The sequence below is a fragment of the Schistocerca nitens genome, chromosome 7 (genome assembly GCF_023898315.1).
Source record: "Schistocerca nitens isolate TAMUIC-IGC-003100 chromosome 7, iqSchNite1.1, whole genome shotgun sequence".
Taxonomy (NCBI): Eukaryota; Metazoa; Arthropoda; class Insecta; order Orthoptera; family Acrididae; genus Schistocerca; species Schistocerca nitens.
This window is the reverse complement of record NC_064620.1, coordinates 474,523,137-474,529,709: the sequence shown is the minus strand read 5'-3', so window position 1 is coordinate 474,529,709 and position 6,573 is coordinate 474,523,137.

Here is a 6,573-nt window from a genome sequence, read left to right as displayed (position 1 = left end):
ACTTCACGTTTCCTCCTTCCTTTTCTTGGAATGGGTGTATTCGCTATTACTATCTGAAATTTATTGCAGAATTCAGTTAGGCCTTTAGGTCTATCTTTCCTACTACCAACACATGTTCTTCCTCAACCCTTTCTCCTACTCATTCCCCTACAACCACATTGCAGTCGGCCATGACGATTAGATATCCATCTGCATTACGTAATGTATTACTCGTCCAGTACCCTCACATGCCTTCTCTATGACTTCATTATCTGCTTGCGACGTTGGCATGTATACCTGAACTACTGTCGTCGGTTTAGTTTGCTGTCGATACTGATACGAACAGCCCTATCACTGAACTGTTCACAGTAAGTCACTCTCTGCATATCTTCCCACACATAACGAAACCTACTTCCATTATAGCATTTTCTGCTGCTGTTAATATTACCACGTACCCGTCTGACCAGGAATCCATTTCACTTCACTGACCCGCATTATATCTAGATTGAGCATCTACTTTTCTTTCATATTTTATAACTTATCTACCACGTTCAAAATTCTGACATTCCACGGCCCAACTCGTACAACGTTATCCCTTCGTTGGTTATTCAGTTTTTTTCTTGTGGTCACCTCCCCTTGGCAGATCCGAATTGGGGACAGTCTGGAATCTATTGTCAATAGAGAGATCATCACGACTTTTTTCGGTTACCGGCCACATATCCTACGGACACACATTATGTGTCTTTAATGAATGCATTTCCATTGTCTTCAAACTCTTCATGCCAGTGATCCGGTGATCCACCTATTAGCGATAGTTTCCCCACCCCAAGTGTAAGAGACTGCCCTGAACCTCTGTCCGTTATTTCACCCTCTTTCACGAGTTCGTTATCAGATCGTGTGTGATTTCTTATGCTTTAAGTCTTCGGAAAACTTGGTTGATGATATTTATTCAAAATTTAAGCAATGGCAGCGTTCGATTACTAGTCAAAGGCGCTACCCCTAGATCACAGGTGACCTTCCCCGGCCTTGGTACATCTGTTTTATTCCATTTGAATATAGCATAATCCATTAATGCTGTAAACTGGTTTCTGTGCAATTCGAATGACCTAGGGTTTCAGCGTAACGGTGTACTTGTATATTTCTTTTACAATAGGATTCTCTTAATTGTAAAAGTCGTCTTCTGTGTAACCTTACCAAATAGTGATGGTATATAAATTGAATTGCCTACTGGTTAATGCTCTAAAAGGGCGAATCCCGTTTTATTGTTTTCTAATTGTCTCAAGTAATTAAAAAAATTGGCACTATGAGTTAAAATTCCTTCTGCGCCTTCTGTTGTCATTTTGGAATTTTCTTCGTTATTTATCTGTTGATCTTTTAATTAAAATTTTTTCTAACTGTTTTAAAAGGTATCAATAAAATTTTGTGCGTTATTCCTGGCAAACAAATTTATTGCTGTCCGTTTCCACTCCATTTTATTCGGCCACCCCCCCCCCTCACACTACTTATCATTAGAACATCTGATATTCTTCTATAAAAGTTACCATCCTTTGTCAGGGCGTCCTCCATTCCCGACTCCACCCAAAGTTATTTGGTTTGCGTTCTGATAGCAGATGTTATTTTCTCAGATAATTTTTGGCTAGCAAGGGGTGATAAGGTGGTTATGTAGAAGTCCTTGTCATAAAGCTTTGGAACAATGTTACCTCCCCAGCGTCTCATAGTAACGCTGATGTTGACCCGCCTGTTGGATGGGGGCATTAAGTTTGGAGACCACATTTGTCCTCTTCGGGAACACTAGGCTGCGTGACAGAACTATGTTTCATCCTCCTCTTCCTAATCACCACACAACGCAAACATGAGACAACACCATACAAAAACTCATTACCCTCAGATACATTCAGCAGACAGTAGAAAAAGCAGAGGCATCAGTGGAAAAGATGTAAGGTGCGAGCTGTATGCGTACCGACTAGGGACGCCATCCAGACGCGCAGTTAGGCAGCAAGACGTATAGACACTGATCGGTCTAGGATGAGGATTGTATCTAATAACGCTGGATGGGCGTCAGTTGCGTGTCAAAAACGTAGAAGTGTGACAGTCAAGCCTCCTAACTACACTGCTGGCCACCGTAAATGCAACACCCTGAAGGAAGCATCCGAATCAAATTAAATTTACACCATGGGTTCGTAGCGATGAGATATGCAACTGATTAGAATTTGAGCGCAGACGCACATCACGCGCGCCTGTGGCGCCACCTCATAGCGCCATTTAAGGCTTGGCGATTTCGACGAGTGTACGTTCGGCACGTGTGTTTACCTTGTGGTTGTTTCACAAGACGATCGGTTATGCCTCGTAGACAACAGCGAACATCTTTTGATCAAGGATCCGAGTTCGACAGAGGAAGGATAGTGGCTTACCGAGATTGTGGATTATCATACAGAGAAATCGCTAGTCGTATTGGACGTAACCAAACAACTGTAATGCGGATATGTGACCGTTGGATGAAGGAGGGTACGACGGACCGACGTGGTCGATCGCATTCACCTCGGTGCACCACTGCACGTGCTGATAGGCAAATTGTGGGCATGGCAGTGACGGATCGCTCAGTGACATCTCGAACCATAGCACAGCACATTGCGTCTGTAACGCATCATCCAGTGTCTGCGCGTACCATTCGACGCCGTTTACAGCAGAGTGGTCTGTCCGCAAGACGTCCATTGCTTCGTCTACCATTGACGCAGAACCAGAGACGTCTCCGTCGCCAATGGTGTGATGACAGACGGATGTGGACGGCAGAATGGAATGACGTTGTCTTTACTGACGAGGCACGCTTCTGTCTGCAGCACCACGATGGTCGGATTCGAGTGTGGAGACACCGTGGAGAGAGGATGCTGGACAGCTGCATTATGCACCGCCACACTGGTCTTGCACCGGGTATTATGGTATGGGGCGGTATGGGATATTACTCTCGCACGCCTCTAGTACGCATTGCCGCTACTTTAAATAGCCGGCGCTACATATCCGAGGTGCTGGAGCCAGTTGTCCTTCCTTACCTTCAGGGCTCGACCACAGCCATATTTCAACAGGATAATGCGCGACCACACGTGGCACGCATTGTCCAAAGGTTCTTCGTCAATAACCAGATTGAATTGCTTCCCTGGCCGGCTCGCTCTCCGGATCTTTCGCCGATAGAAAACATGTGGTCCATGGTTGCTCAACGAGTGACCCAGATTACATCCCCAGCTGCCACACCAGATGATCTTTGGCAACGTGTGAAAGCTGCTTGGGCTGCTGTACCCCAGGAACACATCCAACGTCTCTTTGACTCAATGCCGAGACGTGTGGCAGCGGTGATCTCCAACAATGGCGGCTACTCTGGCTACTGATTCTGGCAGGAACGACATGTCACAGACGTCTGTAATCATTTGATACTTGGTCAACATGTTATCTACAAAATAAATCTTGTTGTGCTACCTCTTGTCTTTCTTGGTGTTGCATTTACGGTGGCCAGCAGTGTACCTTTCAGATGCTGAGCCGGAATGAAGAGTGTGCAGTCTGTCAATAGTGATACGTCTGAGCTACTTGTAGAGTGGAGCTGTGTAGAACGTGGGAACAAAAATATCGACACAATTTCCTGACATAGCGTACGTTAGAACTGTAAATGCGTAGATAAGTATGAACTGAATATATCACATCCAATATTTCAATTATATGTGTGTACTGCTCAAGAATGTCCCATTTCATGGTAGTTACTTTAGGCCCCTCTTCAGTGATCTACTAGTGTAACATAATCTATTAATAATCGTGAAGATTTAAGTGACTGAATAGAAAGGAACAATTAAAGTTGAAATTCAGTTATTGTTTGGTATTCATCAGATAATTCAGTGCTATTCCTCAGTAAATGGAGGCGACTAAGGGTCTTTCAGAATAATCTGTACACGTTAATATGTACATTTCAGTTACGACGGTAAAACTCCTTAAATTTTGGCGCCGGCCTGTGTGGCCGAGCGGTTCTAGGCGCTTCGGTCTGGAACCCCACGACCGCTACGGTCGCAGGTTCGAATCCTGCCTCGGGCATGGATGTGTGTGATGTCCTTAGGTTAGTTAGGTTTAAGTAGTTCTAGGGGACTGATGGCCTCAGATGTTAAGTCCTATAGTGCTCAGAGCCATGTGAACCATTTTTTTTTTAATTTGGCCAACAACGTAGACATACACTGTTTAACATTGTTGAAATAAGTAAATTTCCTCTCACTGCTCATGTGTGCAATTCTAGGAGAGTGCAGAGCATCCACACAGAAAATCACACTAGATGCTTATGCGACGACTTTTGCGTTATTGTTTTTGGCGTCGTTATCAAGTGGGATGACAGTAGGCATCGGAAAACCTCAAAGGGAAACAGCTATATCGTAAATTATTGGTACTGTCCATACAAAAGTATTAAAAAAAGCATTTGGAACTTCAATCGCAATTCCTGGAAGGAAACGTCGCAGTTTACACGAAATCGTGTTTGGTAAAACTTATGTTTCAAGAATGTGCGACAATTCCGCTTCCAACATTGTATATCTCACATACGAATTCATGCGAATAACGTTTGTATCCGTACAGAGGTAACAGACTGTCGTTTTCCGTCACTCATTACGTGAATGGAGCGGGAGAAATAATGTATAATAATGGTACAAAGAAAGCTCTTCCGGGCCTTGTAAAGTAGCTAACTGAGTATGTATATTCATGCACCTGCATTGTGTCAGCGTTGTGGAACTTCATTTTCAGATATATATTTTTTCAGTAATGTTAGAAACTAAGTACAGTAGACTGGCATTAGACCGGCGTCAAACGGTCTGAAGTGCCTGGTGGTCCGGCTCCCATTGGCGGATTAAACAATTTTCTGCCCTAATCACACCATATTATATGCCTACCCCCCCCCCCCCAAAAAAAAAAACGTTTTAAATAAATAACTATTACTCTACCACTTCATAATTGCCGTTTTGGATGGGTGCATGGGAGCGCTGTGAGCTGTTTCCGTACACTGGTAATCGTTGTTCTGAAGGACGCGTCAGCGATCTAGTCGGGCTCAATCAAAATGTAAGATGATTCGAGAACTGTACTTGGTGTGTGGCAACGGATAAAACAAACTTAAATCTGCACTGTGTTAACACATTTTTCTATCGAAAGACAACAGAAACGAACGTAAGGAAAACAATCTTTCCTTTACGGCCTAAAAATGCAGCAGAGCATGTAGGAGACAACGGATTTCTGTTATATATTCACTTTTAATATTATGCTCTTTTACACAAAACCGTCGAAAACGAAAATAAAAATGTTGTTTTACAATCTAAAAATTGAAGTGAACGATTCATACATTAGAGATTAATAGGCACTTTTACAGAGATGCATACAAAATTAAAATTAAACTGTTGTTTTATGATCTAATAACTTGAATGTGTAGCAGATAAAAAAACACCTTCGGTATTAATACGTGAATCTATACGAAAGCGCAAGAAATGATAATGAAATAGAGATTTCGGTACACGAACTAACAACTAAATACTGACGAACAAACATAGAACTGGATTTGCTGTTGCATAATTTTACAGACTAGTGTGGAAATATCAAATTTGTTTTATAATCTAATAGTTAATGTGTAAAGCATTAGAGTCTGTGTAGCTAGATGCTGCATAACAAGTGTACACAATACCTTTAGACCATGTAAGGGCGGAACAGTTTTGTACTGCAGCTACTGTTCTCACCATAGCAGTTTCTAACGGTATTAGGAAAGCTTTTACGTATTTATCGACAGAACTGAACTACGTTATTTATTAACACTTTTTCGTCTGAGCGTACTCTCCGATAACGTATACGAGGTGTGGCTGGAAAAAAACCGGACTAGTACTGGTGAAACAATAAAACGAATGCAATAAGGCTGAAAGTCGCGTGGCCTGTCACGTGACTCTCGCTCCGCCTACTGCTCGAGTTTCATCTGCCTCCTGCACTCAGTCTGCCCGTGGCGTCTGTTTTAAGTAGTTGACGTTTTGTCTGTGCGTCGGAAAATGTTGAGTGTACAGAAAGAACAGCGTGTTAACATCAAATTTTGTTTCAAACTAGGAAAATCTGCAAGTGAAAAGTTTGTAATGTTACAACAAGTGTACGGCGATGATTGTTCATCGCGAACACAAGTGTTTGAGTGGTTTAAACGATTTAAAGATGGCCGCGAAGACACCAGTGATGACACTCGCACTGGCAGACCATTGTCAGCAAAAACTGAAGCAAACATTGAAAAACTCGGTAAACTTGTTCGACACTTTCCTTGTCAACTCCTGTTAACTCAGACACTGCTCTGATTGCTAAACGGCGATCAATGGAATTTATGGACAGGACTTCTAGTACGGCCTCAGGTAAGTTTACCAACTTGTGTCTCGGATTTGGTAAAAATAGAAGGAAACGTTAAACAGTTCCCCATTCTCGTTCATATACCTTAATATCAAAGATAATTGATCAATATGTGAAATATCCGTAGTAGAATCTACTATTATAGACAAAAAATTGCCCTGTTAAAATTTCACTTACAATAATTCTTTTAATTCCTTCAGAAAGAAGCTATAT